The sequence below is a fragment of the Neofelis nebulosa genome, chromosome 1, assembly GCF_028018385.1.
Source record: "Neofelis nebulosa isolate mNeoNeb1 chromosome 1, mNeoNeb1.pri, whole genome shotgun sequence".
Taxonomy (NCBI): domain Eukaryota; kingdom Metazoa; phylum Chordata; class Mammalia; order Carnivora; family Felidae; genus Neofelis; species Neofelis nebulosa.
Window position 1 is genome coordinate 55,179,304 of NC_080782.1, and position 13,007 is coordinate 55,192,310.

Sequence of the window (13,007 nt, forward strand, 5' to 3'; positions counted from 1 at the left end):
TGTAATGATCATCATTGCCCTTCTAATGTTAATATTTCAGCTAGGTAGCATCTATATCAAGCAAATAGTTTAAATCTGAACCTCTGGCTTATGAATTTTCAAAGAAGACTTTTTTTTTTCTTTCCTATCATAATTCAACCTTAAATTTTTTTCTCACCTCCTTGTTCTATTTGTGGAATAGTAACTCATTTAATAGCACTTTACTGATTTAGTAACTATTGAAATGTCTTGCCTACTTCTGAGAATCTATATAATAATATTTCTTCTTCTGTATCATCATGATCATTAAATCCACAGTCCCTTGGTCTTGGTGATGAGAGCAGAAACACTCCATACATCTTCTGTGGAGTCAGCTCATATGCCAGCCCCTTTGCTTTCCAGTTTTCTTTTAGTTTTTGTCCCTGGGAGATCCAAAGGCAGGTACAAAACATATACACATAGGTATGCTTTTGAAGGACTGCTTGTTATATTTCTTCTAGAATTTCCTTGTAATTTATAACTAAAAATTTTTAGTCAACCGTACTATAGAAGTCAAAATCCATGGTCATGGTTACATAAATCCCAATAAATGGGCTACCTTGTATAAAGCAAGTTCTTAGTCAAAAGAGGTATATGCAGAAGGCAAAGGGCCACTTCACTGGAAATATATAGAGGGTTGAACAAATTACTTTCAATTCTGAGATTCTTTGACAGAAATCTTGCTATAAAATTCATTAAAAGAAGATATCCCAGTCACTGGTGTGCTAGGAAAGAGACTGAAATAAATACACAGAAAACACAAAAGCCCTATTTGTAGTTCTTGCTAATTTCTTTGGTGTAAATACTCTCCCAAATGGCTGATTTCAAAACTATTGATAGTTTACCAACTAACTCTCAAAATTCCTGAAAACTAATAATTGGTTCTCGGAAGACAGTGTGAGCCAGCTCTAGCATATCACCACAACTTAATCAGCATTCTTGGACAGTTTCTGTGGTAGATATGGCATTTTCACTCTCTCTTGGTTCTAGGTCTCTGTGTCCTAGTTTGTTGGTTTCTTGGTATAGAAAAGAGAAATACTAAGTTTAAATTTTGGGTTATGCTTCAGAATGGGGATCAGCAAACTTTTTCTGTACATCACCTGGTAATAAACATTTTAGAGTTTGCTGGCTACATACAGTATCTTTTGCATAATCCTCTCCTTTTACCTACTTTTTAATTCTTTTTAAACAACTCTTTAAATACGTAACGACCATTCCATAGCATGCCTTTAGCTGGATTTAATCCAGGACTATAGTTTGCTGACCTTTGACAACTCTACAAGCTTATGATTATTGCTGCCTTAAAACACACTTTGTTGAAGTTTCTAAGAAAGGATAAGAGAATCACAGTCTCTTTTTCCTAGCTTCTTGAGTCATTTCTACAGATACCAAACCAAGAAGTTTTCGCTGGCATCATTGTGCTGGGACACTCTATTTTGATTCTGATTCTTTGAAGCTGTCTTTACAATAATTGAATACACATGTCACTGGAGGGAAAAGATTTAAGTTCTAGAATTTTCTTTTCAAGGTATCTTTGACATATTTGTTTTTGTTCCCCTTGTGACACTTTTTGAAGGCTTCCCAAATAAACCAAAACATTAGAGTATATGGATTATTTTGCCCTTATCCAAATGCTTGAAGTTATTAATTTTTCTTTGTATAAAAATGTTTTTACATCCTTCCAAACAGGACTTAAGCTTACTTCCAGTGGTAGGTAAGACTTGAAACCCCATGGCTTAACTACTTTATATTATTTTAAGGACTGTGGAAATTGATGGATTATCATCATGAAAATGAAAACAGTTTTCACAGAACTACTTTGCTTAGAGAATTGAGCCTTTCAAAGCATATCCCCTCCTCAAACACCAAGTATTATGTGGTTTAAGCTCCTGTTATTTCTGCAAAGAGCTTAAAAGACTGACTGACCAGCATGAAAAAGCAGTAGAGTATTAATTGAACAGATTTGAAATAATCGAATTCTACATTTGTTAAGAACATAATAAAGGATGTTATCAAAGTTTCACATGTGGATATACCATTCCCAAAACTGCTTATGAAAATAATAGACTTTGATGCTAAGAATGAAAAAAATATATGCTTAAAAAATTCATTAGGAAACTCCCGTAAAAATGAATCATAGACATTTTTGCCTTATTATAGAAATACCTTCTGACAGGCTGCAGTTATCAGTTTCTAGATTTGTGTATCATTGAAGCAAAATTGACGAAGATACAGGGTATTATAGATTGAATGCAGAAAATTCCATCTCCTAACAGAAGTCAAAAATAGAAATGAGATCAAATAAGAGAGGGCAACTGGGAGAAGGAAAATGGAAAAGAAAAATGTTTTTCTTTTATCTATGAAATGAGTCTAGGCAGCAGAATGGAGATGGTTGTCAGGGTAAACAACAAGAAATCAGAGTTGAAGGCACATTATATATACTCTTTGTTAACTGATCACTGTGCTAGTTTATTGTAACTCAAATTTAGTCATCACAATTTCTCAGTTGATAACTATTTGGTGTAAACTGTTATATGAGCAGTTAAGAAATTTAATTATTTTTTTTAAATGAGCAAAACCTTTAGGTAAAAATCAATACTTCCATAATTCTGGCAATTATGCTGAATTTGGTAATCTCTTAAAATCTCATCAGAAGATTTTGCTACTACTGCTTTGGTGAATACTGAAAAATAAACATCTATTTTTTGAGTGATGATTATAATCCACATAACATGTGTATTCTAAAACAAAAAGCAAATTCTGCATGTCACCAATGGCTGCCTTATGGAAGGCTGTCTCTAGGTTATCACATATGGATGGCTAAATTCTATGGTTATTACTCCTATTTGTGATAAAAGAATGAGCTAGTTTACCTTTTAAATAATATGGCAGGTAAGGAAGGTATTCATCCATTCAAAGAGCAAATGTTTAATGATCACCTCTTTGTTCTAAGCATTAGAAATAAAGCAGTGAATAAAACAGTCCATGCTTTCATGGAGCTTGTAATCAAATGTAAGGGTTAGAAAGGAAGAGACAATCAACAGAGAACACACATAGAGTAAATCAGTTGGTGATAAGAGCTAGAAAGAAAAAGAAGAGTAAAGGGTATAGAGAAAGAATATAGTTGTGACTTTATATAAATTGTTAGAGATGTCCTATCAGATAGAATATTTCAGCAAAGCTTTGAAAGATGGTGTGATGATTAATTTTCTGTGTCAGCTTGATTGGGTCATGGGATGCCTACATATTTGGGCAAACATTATTTTGGGTGTTTCTGTGAGAGTGTTTTTGGATGAGATTAACATTTGAATTAGTAGCTTGAATAAAGCAAATTGCCTTCCCTAATGTTGGTGGGTCTCATTCAATCAATTGAGGGCCTGAATAGGACAAAAAGGTGACCTTCCTATGAGTAAGGGGGAACTCCTTATGCCTGACTGCCTTTAATCTGAGACATGTTTTTATTTTTATTTTTTCCTGGTTTTAGACTCAAATGAAATATTGGCCCTTGCAGGGTCTTGAATCAGCATTTTGTACATATTATGTATACATCCTATTAGTTCTGTTTTCCTGGGGAACCTTGACTATCAGAGACTGTGAGCAAATGTGACTTTTGGATCTGGACAGGAAGATAGCTGAAGGCAGGGAGAAAACAGTGTGTAGGCCCTGAGTGAGTCAGGGGGCAAAGTGGTGATGTGAGATTGTATGGAGGTAGATGAAGCAAAGCCACATGGATCCCATAGATCGTGGTAAGGGGCTTAGTTTTAATTTTTAATAATAAGGTAGGCCTTAGGGGTATTTTGACTAGAGAGTTAATATGATGGATTTATGTTTTTAAATGAATCCCTCTGGCTCTTATTTTCTGAAATGGGGAAGACTAGAGGAACAATAGGTGTGAGCTATCGTGAATGAAGTTAAGTGTTTGGTTCTGCATATGTGACTTATGAAAAATTTTGGTAGATAGCCAGTCACTATAATATAACCAGCTGATGAAAATATTTCTGAATATGAGGGTGTTGACGCTAGAGAAGTACAAAGATGGTATTTAAAATGTAAGACTTGATAATGATAGAGTTTACTATGGACCAGGAACAATTTTAATTCTCATAACAACCTTATAAGGTAGGCATTATTAATATTTCCATTTTATAGATGAGGATGTTGAGGCATAGGAGGTTATGTCTCTCCCCTATAATCCACCTATACTTAGTAAGTGGTGCAGTTGTAATGTAAACTCAGGTAAAATGACTTCCACAATTATGCTGTAATGCTTTCCCTGTGAGATTCTCTAAAGAATTTTCTTAGGGTAATCCAGGAAACAAAGGTCAGTAAAATGAAGAAGACCCTTCAAACAAGACCTAGAAGGAACACAGTGAACTCAAAAGAGACTCAGAAAGTGTTGTCTAGGAAGCCAAGTAAGGAGCATATTTCAAATGAGTGAATCATCCAGTCACACGCTCCTTCTGGGGTATATGTGATGAAGATTTAGGAAGGACCATTTGATTTTCCAACATGGCATCTCTTGTTAAGCTCAACTGTAGATATTTCAAAAGAAAACAGGCCTTGTCTTGGTTTCTAAATACCATTTTCCACTAAAAGGAACAAACCAGGGCTCCTTAGAGAAAGAAATACCTGATTCCAGATACAAAGAGTAAAGATGAACCTGGAATATCATGTAGCAGAAAGTGAGGGTGTACTCGGTGATTGATATTTTCAAAAGAGATGTGTATAAGTTTGAAGAGACACTTACTAGCCAAATCTTGGACAATTTGAGCATCAACATAAAGAATGAAGATGACAGTAAAGGATTTTAACCTGTTGAATAACATGAATCCATGAATCCAAACTTAGGATAATAAATAAATAAATAAATGAAAGAAGAATCTCCTCACAATTAGCAAGTTATCATTTGGACATTGTAATAATAACAATTGACTCAGACAAGAATTCTTAATAGATATAAAAACCAATGGGTGAAAGTTAAAGGAGTAATAGAATATTTATGTAGATAAATGTATCACATGTATTATATACATTTATCTCCTCATAAGAGACTTATCAATTACAAAGGATAAAATAACTAACTTTGCAGCAGAGAATTCCTTCAGACACCACTTTAACCAACTCATCCCAGTTATGGGACCAGTCAGTAGCATATACCTCCTGATCTGATGTTTTAAGAACTTTACATCACCTTGTCACCTCTGAGATGCTCCTGCCAGAAGTCCATAATATGAATGAGGAAACATCACACAAATCCAAATTGAGGGACATTCTACAATAATTGGACTCTTTAAAAATATCAAGGGCTTGAAATATAAAGGCTCAATGACCTCTCAGATTAAAGGAGACTGAAGTCACATAACAATGCAATGTGTAGTCCTGGATATTCTTTTGCTGTAAATATTATTACAAAGATAATTGGTAAAATCACTATAAAGTCTATGGGTTGGAGAATAGGCCTGTTTCATTGTTATTTTTCATCTTTTAATAATTTGATATGTCTTAAAACATATTTGATAGGCTTTAAAATAACATGACTGGGGGTGCCTGGGTGGCTCGGTTGGTTGAGCGTCCGACTTCGGCTCAGGTCATGATCTCGTGAGTTCGAGCCCCGCGTCGGGCTCTATGCTGACAGCTCAGAGCCTGGAGCCCGTTTCAGATTCTGTGTCTCCCTCTCTCTCTGCCCCTCCCCTGTTCATGCTCTGTCTCTCTCTCTGTCTCAAAAGTAAATAAACATTAAAAAAAATTTCAAAAAAATTTAAAATAACATGACTGAAACTGGCAGTGTATCTAGGCGGGCATTCTTTATGCTTGCTACATGTTAAATATCACTATTGTAAACATTGTAATATCTGTTGAGATTAACTACAGATGAAAATCTGTTCATATTATCATCAAGCATATTGAGTTCATATTATCATCAAGCATATTCAGATCAGACATGCCCTGGGCCTCAAGGATATCAAACATATACGATGGAGTCATTACTGTCAAGAGATTTAACACTTTATTTAGGAAAAAGGGATGTACATATGGAAATTTAAATGTCAGTGCAAAATAACATATAGTAAGTGCTGAATAAATGGTGCATGTATACAGCATGATAACATTTTAGATAAAGGAGTTAGGCAAAGAAATGAGGAACAAGTGGAAGAAATGGACAATGAAATCCAACTCTGCTTAGTATGTGGAATTAGCTAAGTTACTTATCTGTTCTAAGCCTGAGTTTGTTCACTTGTGACATTGAATAATAATGATGCCTGCTTTATAGTTGTTGGCCCTCTTCATGCGCCACAATGTCCTTCATGAGGGCAAGGTCCACATCAGCCTCTGTCAGTATTGTATTCCCATAGTGTAGGTGCTTGATATGTGGATTAAAATAATGAAATTTATGAAAATTAGAAATTATTTTTAAAATTTGATGTTTTAATAGTGAGGATGAGGATTCTGCTATAATGAGGATATTCTAAGCACAGTATCTGGTAGATAATAAGAAAAATAACTATGTATTGAGAAGCTGATATCATTACCATCACCAAACTCTGACACTATCTGTGGAAGTCTTGAAGAAAGGGTGATGCTTCTAAATACAGAAGAGAGGAGTGAACAGACAGGAAGAATGGCATAAGCAGAGTTCCCAAACGACGGTGACATCTTGTTCTTGCAACAATAAGTACAGAATTTGACTTAGAGAGCTTATCCAGTGTAGCAATGGAGGAAAAATTTAGAGCGGTAAGTAGGCTTGACTTGTCAAATCTTGTGTTCTAAGCAAGGAGATTGGACTTTATCCAGGGTCTAGTGAGGAAGCATTAGATTCTGAGTAGGAGGTGATAAATCCTAAGCATTAGGAAGATTAATTTAATAATCAAATAGTGAAGTTATCAGAAGTACAACAAATAGCTAGGACACTATTGAAATAACATTTCATTATTTTAATGTAGCTACAGCTACCTGCTATTAGATATATGTGAAGTTTTTATATTTTGCTAATAACAATTTCTTTTTAAAAACTGTCTTTATTATATATAATTATCTTGCCAAAGACTGAGGTGTATATGACAGAAAGCATGCCAGGCAAATCTTGACAGCAGTTTACCCTAAAGGCTAAGGTGGATTATGTGCAACTCCTAGCATCCTTTTATTTATTTTAATTGCAACTGAGACATTCAAGACATTTCCACCAACCACTATATTGATAACCATCATAGTTACGGTTACCTGGAAGCAACAGATATGCCCAAGGAAACTTATTACTTTATAAAAAGTTCATCTCTTAGTGTCTTCCAGACATGATGAAACATTTAGGGTCTTGGTTATGTCTCAAGAGTATAGCAGGGGTATAGTAAATGGACTTAGAAAATGCAAAATTGCTACATTTCAGCTGGTTGCCATAAGTCATCTGTTACATGCTGACTGCACCCATAAAATACCTCAATTTTGTATATATCCTTAGGGAATGCCTCCCTGCCACATACAAATAAGAAAGAGATTGGTTTGGGAAAGTTGTAACAGATGATCAAGCAAGGTGGTAAATGCAAGACGAATGCAGAAACTGGGAACTCTATCATACAAATGTTTTCCTAGTCTTGCCTATTTAGAAGGTGGGGCTGACAGAAGTCCTATCAGAAACTCCTGTTATGTTTCAAAGGCCCTCACTGGATTTTTTTTTTTTTTGTAAATGCCTATTATGACCTAAATTATTTAGTTGGTTCATTTTTCTGTACTCACAAAATTATACAACCTATCTGTGTTACATTACCAATGGAATAATTGGGTTAATTGGATATTTTCATGTGAAGTTGTTTAGGCACAAAGTTAACTGAGCCACATGCTATGAAGAATATGGGGAACATTAATAAAAATAACAAAAACAAAACCCCTAGAAATATTATGTTCACACCACTAACTGCTTATACATTTCAAATTGCAATTAGAGGAAGAAGTTTATTTTATTTTATTTTTTTAAAGATTTTTTTTTTAATTTTGAGAGAGAGCGAGAACACAAGCAGGGAAGGGGAAGAGAAAGTGGGGACAGAAGATCCAAAGCGGGCTCCACGCTGACAGCAGTGAGCTGGATGCTGAGCTCGAACTTACAAGCCACCAGATCATGATCTGAGCCAAAGTCAGACTCTCAACCAACTGAGCCATCCAGGTGCCCCAGAGAAAAAAAGTTTACATTATAGCATTTCCTTTCCTTCCACCACTTTACATGTGCAAGATATGTGTCTGATATGACTCTTTTCTAGAACTACGTATTCACCTTGAGTTTTAATTTTACCTCGATTGTCTAGAAAGAATGTTAGACTTCTGTAGTTTTAATTAATTTGAATTCATTTCCTGTAAGGGACAATAACATATAGTAAATTCATATTTTAATATACATTTTCCCTCTATGAGAAAACCCTTGTGAATATAGTTTAAAGACTATACTATACTATACTGAACTCTTCTGTGAGATGGGGCTGGGGTCTGGGGTGGAAAACACAGCTATTGTATGCTTATTTTAAAGACCTCTCTCAAGGTAGCCAGTTGCAGGGGGGCTCAGGTTTGGAGGCAGAGGTGAGAATTCCTGGATAGCACATTTTGGGCTTGGTAGAGAGTGACATTCTTGCACGGGACTTAAGTTTTCTTTTCTTTTCTTTTCTTTTCTTTTCTTTTCTTTTCTTTTCTTTTCTTTTCTTTTCTTTTCTTTCTTCTTTCCTTTTATTTTTTCTTTTACTTTATTTTCTTGGTAATTAAAATATAATTGTTAATATATTTTTTATGAATATAATTTATTGTCAAACTGACTTACATGCAACACCCAATGCTCATCCCAACAAGTGCCCTCCTCAGTGCCCATCACCCATTTTCCCCTCTCACCCACCCTCCCATCAACCCTCAGTTTGTTCTCTGTATTTAAGAGTCTCTTGTGGTTTGCCCCCTCCCTCTCTGTTTGTAACTCTTTTTTCCCCCTTCCCTTCCTCCATGGTCTTCTGTTCATTTTCTCAAGAACCACATACTGGTGCAGTCACTCTTGAAAACAGTGTGGAGGTTCCTCAAAAAACTAAAAATAGAGCTACCCTATGACCTAGCAATAGCACTACTAGGGACTTAAATTTCAAGTCTGCAGTAGGTGATAGGTGAGTTAAGAGCCTTTAGGGAGGTGATTTGTCACTGAATGTCAAGTGCACCTCTTCAAAGGGACTAAGCAGGGGAAGTGGAAAGATACCATATGATATGCCATGTTTGTTCAGGAAGATACTAAATGAGAAGTTCTGAAGTGGAGTTGTGGATTTAGAACTGGTTTTACCACTTACCTGGAGTCTTGATGAAACATGCCACAGTGGTCATGTTTTCTTTCCCTGGGAGGAGGATGATAAGGTCTTGCTCTTTTGCAGGGATGGTTTTTAGGAAGCTTGCTTTTGCCATTGCTGTTATTTTTGTTTCTATCTTTATAAAAGGTGCCATGGTGGCAGATGTCTGGAGAAGTCCAACAATTTGGCACTTATGGAATATTATATTTCTAAGATACTTTATTATTTTTTACATCTTAGCAGAAAAATCAATATTAAGACAGTTTCTTCTATTAATTCACGTTAATGGTTACACACGTGTTGTTATATCAGTAGCCACATAACAGCAATTTTTTTTAACCTATCTCAACAGTGTGCAAGTCTGTAATTATATAAAGAGTATATAAAATGTAAAAGTACATGTTAATAACCTTATTCAGCATTGTGTTTATTGATGGGGCAAGTGCATATTAAAATCATGTACTTTTAGTTGAGAGTTTATGGAATTACAAAAACTTTATCTTCTCTCCTATCATCTTATACATACTGGGAATTCTACCATTAGAAGTATATTCATTGTGTATATAATGAATATACTTCTAGTGGTAGAATTCCCAGTATGTATAAGATGATAGGAGAGAAGATAAAGTTTTTGTAATGGAATACTACGTGGCAATGAGAAAAAATGAAATATGGCCTTTTGTAGCAATGTGGATGGAACTGGAGAGTGTGATGCTAAGTGAAATAAGCCATACAGAGAAAGACAGATACCATATGGTTTCACTCTTATGTGGATCCTGAGAAACGTAACAGAAACCCATGGGGGAGGGGAAGGAAAAAAAAAAAAAAAGAGGTTAGAGTGGGAGAGAGCCAAAGCATAAGAGACTGTTAATAACTGAGAACAAACTGAGGGTTGATGGGAGGTGGGAGGGAGGGCAGGGTGGGTGATGGGTATTGAGGAGGGCACCTTTTGGGATGAGCACTGGGTGTTGTATGGAAACCAATTTGACAGTAAATTTCATATATTAAAAAATAAAAACAAAACAAAACAAAAAAAAACAAAAAAAATTAAAAAATAAATAAATAAATAATTAAAAATTAAAAAAAAGAAGTATATTCATTTGTGATATTAATTACTTTTTTCAAGTATTTTGTTAGGATACAATTAAAATAGTAATAAACACCAGAACATTTCCTTTAAGGCAGGAGTGGCAGAGCCCATACAAAGGCCCTGGCTACAAATTTTATATTAAACATATTAATGATATTTCATAATTTTGCCTTTATTCCTCACTGCCCTTGGAATCAAGGTGTCTGTCTCTATCATCTATCTATCTATCTATCTATCTATCTATCTGTCATCTATCCAAAAAGTGTGTGTTTCTCCAGAATTTGTGTTTTGAAACCTTGGTCCCATGTGACGTTATCAGGAGATGGGACCTTTTGGAGGCTCCACTGTCACGAATGGGATTAGTGCTCTTCTAAGAATAGGCCAAAGAGCTATCTTACTCTTTTTCTTTGACATAAGGACACAGCAAGAAGACTTCCTGTAAACCAGGAAGAGCACCCCCCATGAGAACCCAGCCACGCTGACACCTGGATGTTGGAATTCCAGCCTCCAGAATGTGAGAAGTAAATGTTTGTTGTTTGAGCCAACCAGACTGTCATAATTTGTTATAGCAGTTCGGACTAAGGCAACATATCCATTAGCAGCACCTCAATTTTCAACCTACTCCACTTTATGTATTGGAGCTTCTCCTCTAATTCTTAATGGTTTGGCAATGAGCCGTAGTACTTTTAAAAGAGAACAGATTTGCACATGGGATGTTAGGTGGAATGTAATTCCCTATAAAAAGACACATATTGTTCTCTAAGGGGTCCTGTACTATGAAGATCAAAAATCAGCCTGTGGTTAAAAGAAGCAATGTGCAACATGAATATGTGAAATTTTTCTTTTTGCCTACCTTGGGGAACTATGACAAGATGAGTAAAGTACAAAGAGTTGAGACGGGGGAATAGTCCTATTATTTTTTATTTTGGCACTAAATGTTTGCTTACACAAAAAAAGCAGTTTAAAGAAAGTGAAAACATGGAATTATTAAGATTATCTCTTTAAAGTAAATGCTCAGCAAATAAAAGAACAAAATGTAGACATTGGCAGAGATTTCCTACAATCCTCGGCCAAATGTTGGGGCAATAAATTATGTAAGTAGCCACATAAGCAGCATGAAGGCCAGGGATGTTTATAAAGGAACATTCACACTAGGCACTGGCGACTTGAACTTAATTTCTATGGAGACCCAAATGATTGATGAAAGATGATTGCTTGAAGGTATTATTTCTTTATCTATAAAGAGTGACATAGTGTGCTGCAATGCAAGATACTTGAAAGGCACTATAGGTAAGCAAGCAAGATCTTACTTTGCCATCCAAACTACCTGAAGCTGAGTATCCAGACCTAGTTTATCAAGTCCCCAGGCAGACTGGCCCCATAAGGCATGCATCTGTTTATAGCTAATGCAATTATTGTTTCCAAGGGGCTGTGAGATTTGACAAACCATGGGATGCAGTAGTCATTACTGAAAGGAAGGGTGTGACTGCCCTCTGACTTTGCGATTTCTTTCATTTCTCTTCTTGCCCCGGGAGCAACCTGAAACTTACTTGCTTCTTTTTTTTTACAACTTGTCTCCAAAGTCTTCTTCCCAGCTCTCTCAGTTTTTCTTTCTTTTTTTCTTTACTTTTTCCCCCTCTTTTTCTTTTTCCTTCCCTTCCTTCCCTCTTTTCTTCCCTCCCTCTCTTTCTCAATTTCTTTTTTCTCCTTCCTCCCCCCCCTTTCCTTCTTTCTTTTTTCTGTTGAGAAAGGAGAAGCAGAAACCAAGGATTCTTTTTCAAGGGTGAAGATGATTAATTGTGTATTCTGCATGTACTGCAAGAACACTCACCAAACAAAATTGATTAACTTCAATACTGTAACAGTTCATCAGGCAAGTGGGATGTTTTGTTTCCCTTGCCCTGAAAATACCTGGCTTAATTTTCCATTATTTCAGTTTAATAATGAATTTCCATTGTGAGCAACAATTTCCTGTCCCTATCTTCTTTATGTATTTACACTGCATGTTGAAGAAGAGAGTCCTATGTTACAATCAATTTTATGAATATTTTACACTAGAGTAATCACACATAACAATGAAATAAGTTTATTTTGTTTTCTTACAGAGGAGAACAGGTTCTGGTAGATTCTTAACAATATATAAGTTGAGCATAATTATAGGGCACTTCATTTTGGGATATGTAAGTGCTAAAAACAAAAATGAGTCTTATATATTCACAAACATTAACAGTGTTTATAATATTCGCTAGTAAGGACTGTATCAAAGTCTTGATTATGTTCATAAAGATATCAGAGGAAAAGGAAAATAGCCTTGTGTTTGAGTTTTATGTTTACACCGATCAGAATTCTCAATCATCATGCAGCTATGGAATAATTTTACATTTTCTCTTTTGTCTGGGCTCTTATTTATATTTATAAGTATAGACTTCCTTTTCCTGTTTCCCTGTCAAAGTAACTTACAGTTTCATTGTAATGTAGCAAACGGAACTAACTTGGAGGCAAGACAGTTTTCCTAGTAAGGTGTTAAGCAACACAACATAACACATTTTGCAATCTCTTCCAAGTGTCAAATCTCTTGTAATGCATCAAAATGAGAAATACAC